Below are 14,463 nucleotides of genomic sequence, written 5' to 3' on the forward strand. Positions count from 1 at the left end.
CAATGTCTATCCACCCTTATGAGGCCTAGTCTCCGGAGAGAGAGGGGGACAATTCTGTCCTCTAGGAAGGGTAGACGTGCCTCAGAAATGTATGGCTCAGTGTGAAGAGAACGCTGGCAGATTTGTAGCTTTCTTGTGCTTTCACAGAAACTAGATTGCATTTGTTTTGAATTCCTTCTTTAATACAAGACTCCTTTCAAAAGAGAATTAGCATTATAAACATAAATGTACTTATCAGTGTATTTCCCTATTCCCCTAAAATTACAACTGAAGTAAACACTTTAAGGAGAAGTCAATGTCATAGAGGGGAAAATGCTTATTTAAAGGGCTGGATTATTAGAAGTTTTTTCAAAAAGGCCATGAGACTTTCTTTTTTCCCTTTTAGATTTTTATTTATTTATTCACAAGAGACACAGGGAGAGATGCAGAGACACAGGCAGAGGGAGAAGCAGGTTCCTTGAGGGGAGGTGGATGTGGGACTGCATCCCAGGACCAGGGATCACGCCCTGAGCCGAAGGCAGATAGATGCTCAGCCACTGAGCCACCCAGGTGTCCCAGGCCATGAAACTGTCTAATGACCACCTGATATCAAAAGCTTAGAAAAAAAAATGAGTGGCCATTTTTTGACAGTCTGCAGATAGCATCTAATAGTTCATCTCAAATAAATAAGGGTGCAAGTTGTGTCATAAATATGCTTTACATCGGGACGCCTGGGTGGCTCAGTGGTTGAGCACCTCCCTTCGGCCCAGGGTGTGATCCTGGAGACTCAGGATCGAGTCCCACGTTGGGCTCCCTGCATGGAGCCTGCTTCTCCCTCTGCCTGTGTCTTTGCCTCTCTCTCTCTCTGTGTCTCTCATGAATAGATAAATAAAATCTTTAAAAAATATATGCTTTACATCAAAATTATTAATCTAGAAAACCTATGATGAGGTGACAAGAAGACTAATTATCATTTTGTATTTTTTCTGTTGATGCACCTCAGGAAAAGAGAAAAGCAATCTTGGTGTTTTAGGAGACATGAGCAGTGTGTTGATTCTCCTAAAACGTCTTTTTCCCCTAAAACTCTGTATTTGAAGGGGGACAAAAATCATACTTAAATTACATTACTGGACTACATTTACATGTACATATTTTTCCTGAATCTAAACCTTTTGTAACTGTCTCATCATCCCCAATCCCTCCATTAGGGGATCTTTATAATTGGTATTCCAAGATAGGAATTGCCTGCATTCTGCAACATGGGGATCTGAAGGACATGTATCTTTACAACAGCTATATATATTTTTTAAAGATTTATTTACTTGAGAAAAAGAGAGTGTACGCTAACACACACAAGAGGAGGAGCAGAGGGAGAGACAAGCAGATTCCATGCTGAGCACAGAGCCTAACAGGGGGCTCCATCCCAGGACCCTGTGATCACAACCCAAGCCAAAATCAAGAGTTGGTCGCTTAACCCAACTGAGCCATGCAGGAGCCCCATCACAGACATATTTTTAACAGGGAAATAACAAATTTTCCTTTTGTGTAGGGGGGATGGCAAATTATTATTTTAAAAAATTAGGCCACTTCCTATAAATAATTACTGTTCATGTTTGGGAATGAGATCTTTAAAAAAAAGTCATTGGGAATAGTGGCACCTGGGTGGCTCAGTCAGTTAAGGGTCTGACTCTTGGTTTTGGCACAGGTCATGCTCTCAGGGTCCGAGTCCTGAGATTGAGTCCTGAGTAGAGTCTCCTGTTGAGCCCTATGTCAAGCCCCCAGGGGAGCCCATGATGAGCCCCATGTTCAGCCAGAAGTCTGCTTGAGATTCTCTCCCTCTGCCCCTCCTCCCACACCACGACCTCAAATAAATAAATCCTAAAAAAAAAAAAAAATCATTAGGAATATTCAAAGCCAACCGGAAGACTCAATATGTTCTACTTTTTGGTATGAATGAAGCAAAATCAGTGAAATAAACTCACTGCTTGCTAGCAAACATTTAAGGTTCTAGAAATGCTGTTCCACTCACTCTTAAAGACAGAGGAAAGCAGTTATAATTTTTAGGCAAAACTATTTCTTTTGCTTAGTTCAAGTTTTAGTTTTGAATGGCTAAAAGCAGTTTTTACTCCTGGGCAAGGCCCATTCAGCCATTCTCAGGTAGCTTTGACTTTCTCCAGATGGGCAATTTAAAAAATACTGGCTGAAAATGAACAGTACAAATGTTCAGATTAGATCCAACCCATGATCACATGGGCCACTGGGTCTGTGCATGTAATGAGGGACAGGTTAAGAATGCACACCAAAGCAACCTAGATTCCTTTAATACTATATTGTAAGTGGTTGAAACATTACAGCAGGAGAGCAGGGGGAGACCCAGATTTTAATTACAAAAAAAAAAAAATTGTAATGGATTGTTTATATTTTCAGCCTATACTGCCTCTTGAAGTCAAAAGAATTTTCATAATTCCCTGAAAAGCTTTATTATTTATTCCAAATTTGTCTTTTCATTCCCTCACAGAAGGAAATGTAATGCCGATAAGAACAAATTTTAGTCGTGATGCCTCTGGTGTAAGATATTCTTGATAAATAAGTTTAAAAAATAATCACCAAAATGAGCTTTTTGTTTTATTCATAGCTTTTAATCACCTCAGCACCTCTTGCCCCTCATTTGCACACATAATTGAAGGTTGATGGTGCTGCTGCCACACTCTGAATTTCATTCTGCTGCCATCAACCATGTTCAAAGTTCCAAAGTTTCTCAGCTCTAGACGTCTTTGCTTTCTGATAATAGTGTCTTTTGTGTGAGAGAGGATAACATTCCTTACATTGGTTATTTAAATAAATTAATCCTAAAGCTTTATTTGTATCATTAGAATGCCAAACAGGAGCTATAAGACCTGGGGAAACTCAGAGCCAGCCCAACAACCCTTCAGGTGAGGAGCTCCTCTGATTCTTCCTCAGGAAAATGGAGCCTCTGTTGGCCTCTGCGTTAGTGAATCTTCTGTCAACAGGACTCCGGGGGTTCTGTTGCTGACCCGCTGCTGTGATCCTCAGCCTCTTCAGGGGATGTGCCCCATTGCAGTCACTTACCTATCACGGAAGCACCTATTCAACATTTACAGAGCTGAAGTGCTGAATCCATCTTTGTCAAATTGATGAATAATTCCGTAAGACAAGGAGTTTTGACTTGATGATCTCAGTTTCCTATCTAAAAGTTTATGATTTTCATTTGCCTCAACCTCTACCTAGATTTTCAGGACTCCTATGAATGTTGATGTGAATACACAAAAGTTGCCAGTTTGGTCATTAAGGGAGTGTTAATCCTTTTCCTGTATTATGTTGGTGATTTAAGACCCAGAGTGAAGTAAAATCCTGTTCATAGTTCTTCTAGATCAGTGCTATCCAATAAAAATGTAATACAAGCCAAAAATGCAAACCACAAATGTAATTCAAATTTTTCTAGTAGCCACATTAAAATGGGAAATGAAACGTGTGAAATTAATTTTAATGATATATTTTAACACCATATGTCCAAAAGACTATATTTCAACATATACTTAATATAAAATAATTGTTAAGATGTTTTACATTCTTTGTGTGTGTGTGTGTTAAGTCTTCAAAAGCCAGTGTGTATTTTATCTTTGTACATCTCAATTCTGACTAGCCACATTTCAACTACTTAAGACCACATGTGACTAATTAGTGGCTGCTTTCTTGACAGTAGTACTTTTAGAGTCCTGATACTCAAAGTCCTCCGTGGACCAGGAGCGCTGGGATCATGTGGGAGCTTGTTAGAAATGCAAATTCTTGGAATGAGAATCTGCATCTCAACAAGCACTCCAGGTGATTTGTATGGACTTTAAGAAGCACTATTCTGGAGGGTATATTCAAATTCTTTTCTCAGTGAATCTTAGTTTTGAATATTCTTATAAGGTACACATTTCTAATTTGTATACATTTTTAATACATTTTTTAATGAGTCGATATGCTTCCAGGTCTCTGTCACCCCTTTTTAAAAAGTAACTCGTTTTTTCTAGTTATAAAGCATGACTTGTTTATACTGAAAAACTAGAAACTACAAAAATAAGAAAAAAGCCACTTGTCATCCCGTCAACTAGAGATAATTACTATTAACATTTATGGGTGTTTATCCTTTTGGTATCTAAAATATTGTTCATTTCTTAATAATACATAAATTTTTACAAAAAAAAATCATATAGTACCATATAAAATAAGGTCTCTTAAACTACTTCCCGAAATGCAGTCCCTGCCTGAGCCACTCATCAGGTGAAGAACATTTGGGTTGTTTCCAGTTTTGGCATTTATGAATACAGTTGCTATAAACTGGCCTCTAGGTTTTGGAGTAAATACACAGGAGTGGGATCGCTATTAAAAAACATCTTTATTTTTTTTAATACTGCATTGTACCTCAGGACTTGAATATACATGAAGATATATTTATTCATTCAATCAGCAAATACTAGATATTTACACTGTATTAGGCCATAAGAATATAGTGAACCTAGTGTTGGTCAGTATTGGACCCAGTCCTCATAGTTTGTTTTTAATCGAATCCCTATTAATAGACATTGAAGTTATTTCTGATTTATCATAAACGTGTTTTAAAATTTCAGTTCGGTCATGACGGATCATCTGCTATTTGCCCAAAATTTTCCTAGGAGTTTTCTTTTTTTTTTTTTAAATTTTTATTTATTTATGATAGTCACAGAGAGAGAGAGGCAGAGACACAGGCAGAGGGAGAAGCAGGCTTCACGCACCGGGAGCCCGACGTGGGATTCAATCCCGGGTCTCCAGGATCGCGCCCTGGGCCAAAGGCAGGCGCCAAACCGCTGCGCCACCCAGGGATCCCTCCTAGGAGTTTTCAAAGAAAATAATGAGTAATGAGGCAGTAGTCTTGGTTGGACGAGTCACTGAACTCTGACTACTGAGCTCTAGTCCCAGGCAGGTGTTGCAGGTTAACTCTAGGTTAATGTGGAGAACCTGAGATTATCCTTCATCCTCCTAGGCCAGTGGTCTTCAAACTTCAGCTTACATCAGGACCATGTGAGTGGTTTGTTAAACCACAGATTTCTGGGTCCCACTTTCGATTTAGTAGGTCTGGGATGGGGCCCAATAATTTGCATCTTTAACAAGTTCCCAGGTGAGGCTAATGCTGCTGGTCCCAGGAACATAGCTTGCGAACAGCCCCCTGCTATTTCTGGGAGTTTCTGACTCTGATATAGTTTGGACTCTCCTTCATCAGCAGTTAGAATTCAGAGATCTAGAAGTAGCTATCTTTACAGTTACTAGAGAAGTTACTGATGCAGAAAAAACTTTCATGCACCTAGAAGCTCCTGGTAGGATCCCCTGATGATTCCAGTTCCTCGCATTTTATTTCTATTCCTCTTGAGTTACTACCTTCATGCAGGCTCTTCACTGGGTTGCACTGGTTGGTGGGAGAACTTATCCTTTGGCACTCTCAACACCACTGGTCAGCAGGGAGGGGCTTCACACTTGAAGAGTTCTTCTGAAACAGTGTGTCTTGATATCAAGCTCCAGAGTTTACTCATCCGGGTTAGAGAAGATTGGGTTTCTAGCTGCAGGAGCCTTCTGAGAGAAGAAGCAGGCCATTCTCATGAGATTTCAGAAGAGCTGGGAAGGGACAGGCTTACCCTGGATTTGGGCGGGGCTGGGGGGGCTGGCGGGCGGTGGTGTTGGAGGAGATCTTGAGAAAATGAGCTACCTCTGGGAGTTTCAAGGGTCCAGGTCCCATGGGCAGAGAAGCCAGAGTTCTTAGGGTTGCTGGTGAGTATAAAGCTAACTGCAGAGAAGCCCTCTTGGTTTTTTTCTCCTTAGTTTTGTGGACAGGTTTAAATAAGGGATCTGTATGTAGTCCAACTCTCTCATAGCAGAGTTGAACGTAGTTTTACCGTTCACTAGCTCCATCACTAAGGTTCTTAGGAAATTTTCTCATCTGTAAAATGTAGACAATACCTCTGTCTTCAGGGTTACTGTGGGGATTCCTACAGTAACATGTAAAGGACCTCATTACTGTGCTAGTTAACCCACAGTAGGCCCCTCCTTATCTGATGGGAGCATGGGTCAGTAGTGAGGCTATGGTTACCATGCTGCAGGACCTTTGGTGGACACATCACAAAGTATGCCTGGTTCTTTCTGTACTTAGGAAAGAACAATGCCTGGCATTGCTCCCTCTGGAAAATGAAGCTAGCTAACTTTGGGGGCCTGCTATCAAGCACTCACAAGCATAACATGGAACCTAACAGCTGAGAGGGTAACAGTCCTACTGCACTTTTAGAGACTTCGCAGGATCTAGGGTGACTATTCACAGATGGGACTTTTAGAACTAGAACTAGGGCTAATTCATTTCACTACCTTAGTAGGTTAAGTGGCTGTCTCTGGCTCACAGACAATTGTAATGTTTGGAGTTCCTAACTCTGAGCTGGCCTTGTTTTCAGCTATTCCACACTTTCTGGATCTTGACCCTGTTGCTCTACCCATAAAGCACTTGCTTTATTTCCCTTTTTCAATCAGTTTGCAAACAAAATGGAAAGAAGTTGATGAACACAGTTTTGTGGCTCCAAGTTCTTGCTTAGAGAAGGGTTTTGGAAGAGTAAGAATTTAAGGTCAATTTGAAACAGTGTGAGTATAGGATGGCATGACTAAAGCATCAGAGCACATCTTTCTTCATCATTCCCAGATACTCTAAAAGGTTAATAATATTTATAGGTTCACTACAAACATTATTGCAACAGTCTGATTTATAGGCAAGTTAATACTTCTGTTTATATTCTAATTTTCTGTTTTAGTAGTCAGGAATCTTTTCTTATTGTCTTAGGTATATCTCAGCAGTGAAAATAATTTTCTCCTATGTCAGAAACTTAAAGAAGAAAATCAGAAGCCTACTTTTAAAAGTCTGTAACATGTACACTTTAGATACAACATGGAGTATTGTATCCATACAAATAAAGGAAGACAAACCTTCCTTAAAACCTTCCTTATAAAGGAAGGTTTCTTTCTTTTTTTTTTAAGCAAGCATTTTTAATTTTTGTAGCAAGAGTGTGCTCCAGGAGGGGAAGCAAGAAGGAGAATATTTTTAAAAAGATTTTATTTGTTTTGAGAGAGAGTGCCAGTGGGGGGAGGGGCAGGAGGCGAGGGAGAGAGAGAATCCCAAGCAGACTCCCCACTGAGCACAGAGCCCAACACAGGGCTTGTTCTCATGACCGTGAGGTGATGACCTGAGCCGAAATCAAGAGTTGTATGCTTAACTAACTGAGCTTTTAATTTTTCTTTAAAAGCAAAAACACCTTTAAAAAACACAAAAACATGGGGCTCCTGAGTGGCTCAGTTGGTTAAGTGTCTGCCTTCAGTGCAGGTCACGATCCCAGGGACCTAGGACCACAGGGAGCCTCTGCTTCTTCCTCTGCCTGCTACTCCCTCTGCTTGTGCTTGCTCTGTCAAATAAATAAACAAAATCTTTTTTAAAAAGGCACACCAAAAACTCAACTAGCTGAAGAAAAGGTAAATAATTTCAGAATGGTATGTACAGAATGCACTCCTATCCCTACACCCTTTTACTGTCAGAGTTCCCATGGTTTTGCTGGGAGAATCAAAACACATTATGGATGTGAATCTCCATCACAGGACCTTGACTCTCCACTTTTCTGTCCCCCATACTTAGTAAAAGGGAAGATGGGTAGCAGTTGTTCTGTAGTATTCCAATTGCAAGACAGGCATTATCTCATTGAAACAATGTTAAAAGAGGTGCATGGGCTTCACTTAATGCGAATTAGATAAATTACTGAGTGTTGGCCTGAATAGCAAAGTCATTTTAAGATTATTTCTATGAGGATCACCCAAAAAAAAAAAAAAAGAAAAAAAGATTATTTCTATGAGGATCATATTTGTAGGTCCAAAAATTGGTTGACCATCAACAAACATTTGAAATAACAATCTGTCATAGGTTGGGAAATGGTTGGATATTTTTAAAAATTTGATTTATATGAATTCTTTCAAGTGCGCATTAAGCTACAACTATTCGGAGTTCTTGAACATCTGTTGTATTAATAAGTGAAACACCTATATTAATATATCACTTAAAGCTCAAACATAACTTGGGGGTTCATTATACTGTTTGTTCTACTTAAGTATGTTTGAAATTTTTTATACTAAAAAGACTAAAAAAAAAAAAAAAAAACCACCAAACCCTTCAGATGTAAATTTCAAAATTCCCAAAGGATTAACCAAGGGGAAAATTGGGAGGCAATATAAAAACTCCTAAGAAGAAGTATATACTTGGGACACCTGGTGGCTCAGTGGTTGAGTGTCTGCCTTCGGCTGAGAGTGTGATCCTGGGGTCCTGGGATCCAGTCCCACATTGGGCTCCTTGTGGGGAGCCTATGTCTCTGCATCTCTCTCTCTCTCTGTCTCTCATGAATAAATACAGAAAATCTTTATTTTTTTAAAATAAAAGTATTTAAATAAAAAAGTAAATACTTGAATTTTTTAATTTCTAAAATTTTATTTTTTAAAAAACTTAAATTTTTAATTGCAACCATTGTGTAGACAGCAAACCAGCTATCAAAACACTGAAAACATTTCAAATAATGGACCTATTTTAAAGCCTCCAAATCTCACGTTACTGTTGTTTATAATTAAGAATATCTTTCAATATCTTTTCATTGTAAAAAATCATTGCAATTAATATAAAAAGAGGAAAATTAGATTCAGAGTTTAAGCATCTGTTTTAACCACATTTATCTCTTTAAAACGTAGCTTAATACAAGTTGATTAGACTTCCTAAGATATAATATTAAATTCAGAGTTAAAACATTTACTCTTTAGCTATCTCTAGTCACCTAATTTTCTGTAATATCCTTTCATATCTTTTATAAACAAAATATTTTAAAGACCTACAATGGCAGGATATAAAAGAGCAATAATTACAGTAGACAAAATAATAAATGAAATATGATATGCCGTCTGCTATATACCTATGAGTTTTACAGAATAATCATTACAACAGATGTCCTTAGAGAACAAAAGAGAATGAGAAAATATACAGGTAGAGGAAGGCATGGAAGATATTTTCTGTTATCTTCTACTGTGTGGTCTCTAGCTGCACCGTTCTTTAAACAAAAAAAGGTCTCCGCAAGGGCAGGTCCTGTTTCAAATGTCCCCTTACCCTTCTGACTAGAGAATAATGTGTTTGTGTAGGATATGATTACACCAGACAAGGCTGTGAACACATGTGACTTACTCAATGATCCTATTCTGCTTCCTTTTAAAGATAAAGAATGCATTTAAGTCGATTGTGTATGAGACTCTAGTAATTCCTTAGAAGGCTCCATTCGAAAAGAGAATATTACCTTATTTTCAAACGTTAAGAGCATAACCATTTCCTGCATTTTCATTTTCTTTCCAGAAGATACGAATTAATACTTCCATTTATTTTGAAAGAGAAAAATATGACACATGTAATTACTTCAAAATAGTTTTAATTTTTCTTTGTATAAGCAAAATAGTGGCATAGAACATTTACTTTTCAAAAATATTTATATACAAATAACTGTGTAAGATAGAAAAAAACGACTAAAGACAACATGACCACCAACACAACAGCTCTTAACAGTAGGCCAGGTCAGGGTGCAGATCTCATGAAAACAAGCTGCTCACATTCCCAGAACCACAGTCCCCTGGGAAGAATCTTGTCCTGTGTAACTCACTGGGTGGTGGAGCCCAGAGGAATTAACTCAAACTATGAAAATCCCAATGCATGGTCACCTATGGGGAAATGAGACAGATAGGACTTGAGCATGGTAATTATTTTCTTGTAACAGTAAAGAAAACAGCCTTAAATGGTAAAGATTTTGTGGGCTTCATATTTAACAGGTAGCTAGCTGATTGTCTATATATTTACCAAAGATAGCATTTGTTAGCTATGGTGGAAAACATACTATGTATACTTGCCATTTGTCTTTAATATTCTCCAGAGCACTCACATTTACTGATTAAATAAATACTACTTTCCACGCATCTATAAAGATTTTATTTATTTGAGAGAGAGCGGGAGGGAGAAAGAGCATGTGCACAAACAGGGGTTGGGGAGAGAGGTAGAAGCTGACTCCCCACTGAGCAGGGAGCCAGTCCCACATGGGACTCGATCCCAGGACCTTACTCCACTGAGCCACCCGGGCACTGGGAAGGTGGTATTTAAAATAATAAAACATAGCCAACATTTGACGGTTTACTGTGTATTAGACATACTGTTCTAGGTACTTCAGCTGGTTTGTCTCACGTAATTTCCACAATAACCCTATGAAGTAAGAACTATTATTATTTCTATTTTACAAAGAGCTAAGGCACAGGGAAATTAAAGATCACACAAATAGATTCAAGACCAGGTGCCTTGTTTGCAGAGCTCTTGCTTTTAATTTAGCTCCAGTGCTGTAATGTGAAATTGGATTTTTAAACCCCCATTATCACACAAAACTATTCTTCCAAGATTGTAAATTCCATTTCTTTGTGAACTTCCACCTCTTAATACCTCTCTGACTCACTGTTCACCTTCTGTCTCCCAATTCACCTTCTGGTTTCACCTGCTTCCCTATACAATCTGGATCCCCCATCATTTCAATTATACCCCAAACTCCTGCCCCAATCTCTTCTACTGAAGTCAGACCAAGGTGGTCGCCTGCACCAGCAATCTCTGTTACTACTACTGCTTCCTAGCAGTGAAACATTACAGTTGATTTAATCCAAGAAAAAGTCATGCTTCCTGTTGCTAAGTGGGCTTTCAATGCTGCTCAGCAATCCTTTGACATCTCGCAGTATCCATAGCAGCTGTTCCCAACTTCTTCCATGATTAAATCCCCAAATGCACCCATCTATCCCTTTGTAGATTATCTTACTATATATTTACTTAAAATTTAACCAAAGGAGGGTTGCCAGATAAGATACAGGATGCCCAGTTAAACTTGAGTTTCATATAAACAAGGAATCATATTTTAGTATAAGTATGTCTCAAATATTGCATTACAGAAATATCTAAGTAGCATTTAAAATAATAAACTCCAGCAAACTATGTACTGAGAGTCTGCCAAATACTGTACAGAACATACTTAACGCTAAAAATGTATTGTTTACCTGAAGTTCAAATTTTACTAGACATCTTGCATTTTAATTTGCTAAATCTAATCCAATCAAATTCCCTTTTTTCCATTCCCAGAAGTATCCTTCCTTTTTTCAAAGGTTAATTCTCTGAGCTATGGTACAGATCTTTCTTCTTGGCTCACTTTCTTCTTTGTTCTACATGTTTCTTCCCTTCTACTTTCAAGCATGCTCAGGTCATCCCTACTATGGTATGCATGATCCCAATTCTATACCCCTCCATGAGCCCACCCACACCCTTTGCCATGTCACTTTGCCATTTCTCTGCAAAGGTAAATTCTATTTCCCCACCCCTTAAAACTGCCACATAACCTGATCTGGCCAACAGAATGAGGCAGAAGTGTCAGTTTGTCAGTTTGGAGTCAAGGATTCAAGGGACCTTGTATGTTTTTGCTTGTTCTCTTAAAATTCTTCTTTCATCTCCATGGGAAGGGATGCCTAGCTAAGCCAGACAGGAGGAGGATGACCTGTGGAATAGAGTCCAGTGTGGAACAAAGCTCTCCAGTGGCCTTATAGATGCACAGGCAAGCCCTGCTGAGATCAGCCAACCCTCAGACACAAGCCGTAATAATAACTACAGTCTTAAACCTCTGAGTTTTCAACTGTTTGCTATGCAGCAAAAGCTAACTGAAATATCTACCCTGAGAAAGCTCTTCTTGACCTTATTATCCTTTCTTTCTTGCACTCCCAAACTGCTGCAAAAAGTATCTTTTATTTTGCCTGTGTTCTCTCATCACTTATTCTTGTTATCTGTATCACTCCTCTTGACACCAAAAACCTAACAGGGACTCCTATAGCTGTAACTCTACGCTTATCCATCCTGATCTGTATAGCACTTGAAACTGTAGATCACCTGCAACCTGTTACATTTCCCCCTCCCTGATTGTACAGCACTAGTCTCAATTTCTTTGATTGTTTGTTTCATCTATTTTTAGGGGCTTATTCTCTCTTCTATTCTTGAAGTTTATTCATTCCTTCAATAGCAATTGAAGGAATTTAATTATATTGACTCACACATCTTTATCTCCACCCCAAATCTCCCTTCTAGTTAAGTTGGTTCTCAAACTTCACTGGCATTAGAATCACCTGGACGGCATACTAATGTTCAGATTGTTAGGGTCCCACTGCTGGAGTTTCATATTCAGTAAATCTGGAGTGAAGCCTAAGAATTTACATTATTAGTTCTCAGGTGATGCTGATGCATGACTTTGAGAACCACTCTTCTAGTTTCATATTTCCTACTACCTAACAATTGCCTCCTGATTATCCACAGGTGACTCAGACATTGCATACAGTGTCAATTAGGGTGGGTTTTTGTTGTAGTGTTGTTTGTTTTTAATTGTAAGCCCTAGGAACCAATTTGGGCTAGCTAAATAAAGCAAAACCAAAAATTTATCAGGGAGCTCAGGGAATCCATGTGAAGGCTGGTGAACCATGTTCCAAATAAGGAAACTAGAAAACAGACTACTTGACAATAGGAGCATTACCTCTAATCTGAAAAAGTGAACAGAGTTTCTTGTGTTTTTGAGTGCCTCCATTCAAGATTCAATTCCAGGAACACATGGTAGCTCTGTCATTTGAGCGTCCCACTCTTGATTTTGGCCGGAGTCGTGATCTCAGGGTCCTGGGATCAAGCCCAGTGTCCTCTTGGGCACTCAGCTGGGAGTCTGCTTGAGGAGTCTCTCTCCCTCTGCTCCCACCACCACCCTCAAATCACTCTCTCAAAAAAAAAAAAAAAAAAAAAAAAAAAAAATCAGTTCTAAATGAGAGTCCCCTACCCATCCCTTAGTTGAACCAGGGCAGGGATAGAAAGGGTTATAGTGGAAGTAGCCACCAATGATTGCTCTTGTTTCATACTCTCTTTGTTCAGGCCCTCACAATGAAGCACGTGGATAACTACAACAACCTCTTAACTGGTTTTCTTGCTCCTAACCTAACCTCCAATTCATTTTCCACATCATCTTCAGTTATCTCTTTAAAACACATGTCATTTTCTTCTTTGCCTTGTCTGGTAGTGTTCCTGTCTTATCTTGTTTTAAGTAATAAATTGCTTTTCTTTATGTGCAAGTGGATGGGATACTTTCGCCTTAGCAGACTCATGAAATGGGAAAGTAGTTTTAGAAGGTAGGTAATATATCTCATTGTTAAATGAGGACCTATCCCTTGGTAACCAGGCAAGGGTCAGAAGTGGTCCCAAAATAGAGACTCCTCTAGGAGCCTTTAACAGATCAATGTCTCACTAGATTGAACACCCCTGCATGACGAGGAGTTCATCTTTATTGCATCACCAGCACCTCACTCACAGCAGGCACTTAATGAAATGAATATAGTCGTCATCTCCAGGCCCTCCCTACTTTAGATTACTGTATTAGTCTCCTAACTGATTGCCTGGTCTGCAGTCTCTGCCTATCTCCTCACTACCAACATTTTCTTGTATATCACTGTTTAAATCAAGCCAATTATTATTTCTTGCTCAAAACTTTCTGATTTCCCAGTATGTTTGCCAACTCTAAATTCTCTATACTCAAAGCCTTCCATAATCTGGTTCCAACCAGTTTTTTTAGGCTTTCTTCCATTTTTACTTATACCGTCAAGCAATCTAGATAAATAAGATTCTTAAAACATAACTTACTTTTTCTGTTCCTGTTCTACTTTTCGGAATGCCTTTCTCCCATGGTGTTTATCCCACCCTACCTTCAAGTCTATTAACTTAACCTATCAGTATTCTCAATCTTTTTAAATCCATGACCCACTACCCTAGGTTCTTTTGGTCATGTCCCTTTATACTCTATATCCCTAACTCCCTGGTTAGAAATCTTTCTATTTGGAGCTTTTTTTTTTTTTTTTAAAGATTTTATTTATTCATTCATGACAGACACACACAGACACAGAGAGGCAGAGACACAGGCAGAGGGAGAAGCAGGCTCCATGCAGGGAGCCCGACGCAGGACTCGATCCCGGGTCTCCAGGATCAGGCTCCGGGCCGAAGGCATTGCCAAACCATTGAGCCACTGGGGCTGCCCTATTTGTAGCTTTTGGACGCCTGGGTGGCTCAGTCAGTTAACGGTCCAACTCTTGCTCTTAGCTCAGGCCTTGAGCTCAAGGTTGTGAGTTCAAGCCCTACATTGGGTTCCACGCTAGGCATGGAGCCTACAGAAAGGCTTGCTGAAGGAAATCTTTCTATTTGAAGCTTTTGTTAATTGATGTCTTGCATGTATACATACTTCATAAGAGTTGAACACATACTATCTTAAATTATCACAATATACTTTTTATTTGTCCAACCAGATTTTTAGG

General features: G+C 39.1%; 1 protein-coding gene across 3 annotated transcripts in view; it reads right to left on the reverse strand.

Moving 5' to 3' along the window:
• Positions 1-14,463, reverse strand: part of LOC144316975 (uncharacterized) — a 92,543-nt gene that overhangs the window by 63,727 nt on the left and 14,353 nt on the right. The window contains exon 3 of one of the 3 annotated variants that reach the window (XR_013382806.1): positions 9,478-9,780. The exons of the other annotated variants lie outside the window; for them this stretch is intronic. The gene's annotated coding sequence lies outside the window, so the exon portion shown is untranslated. Of the gene's footprint in view, positions 1-9,477; positions 9,781-14,463 lie in introns of those variants that run through there. 3 annotated transcript variants of the gene reach the window in all.

This window comes from Canis aureus, chromosome 7 (assembly GCF_053574225.1).
Source record: "Canis aureus isolate CA01 chromosome 7, VMU_Caureus_v.1.0, whole genome shotgun sequence".
Taxonomy (NCBI): Eukaryota; Metazoa; Chordata; class Mammalia; order Carnivora; family Canidae; genus Canis; species Canis aureus.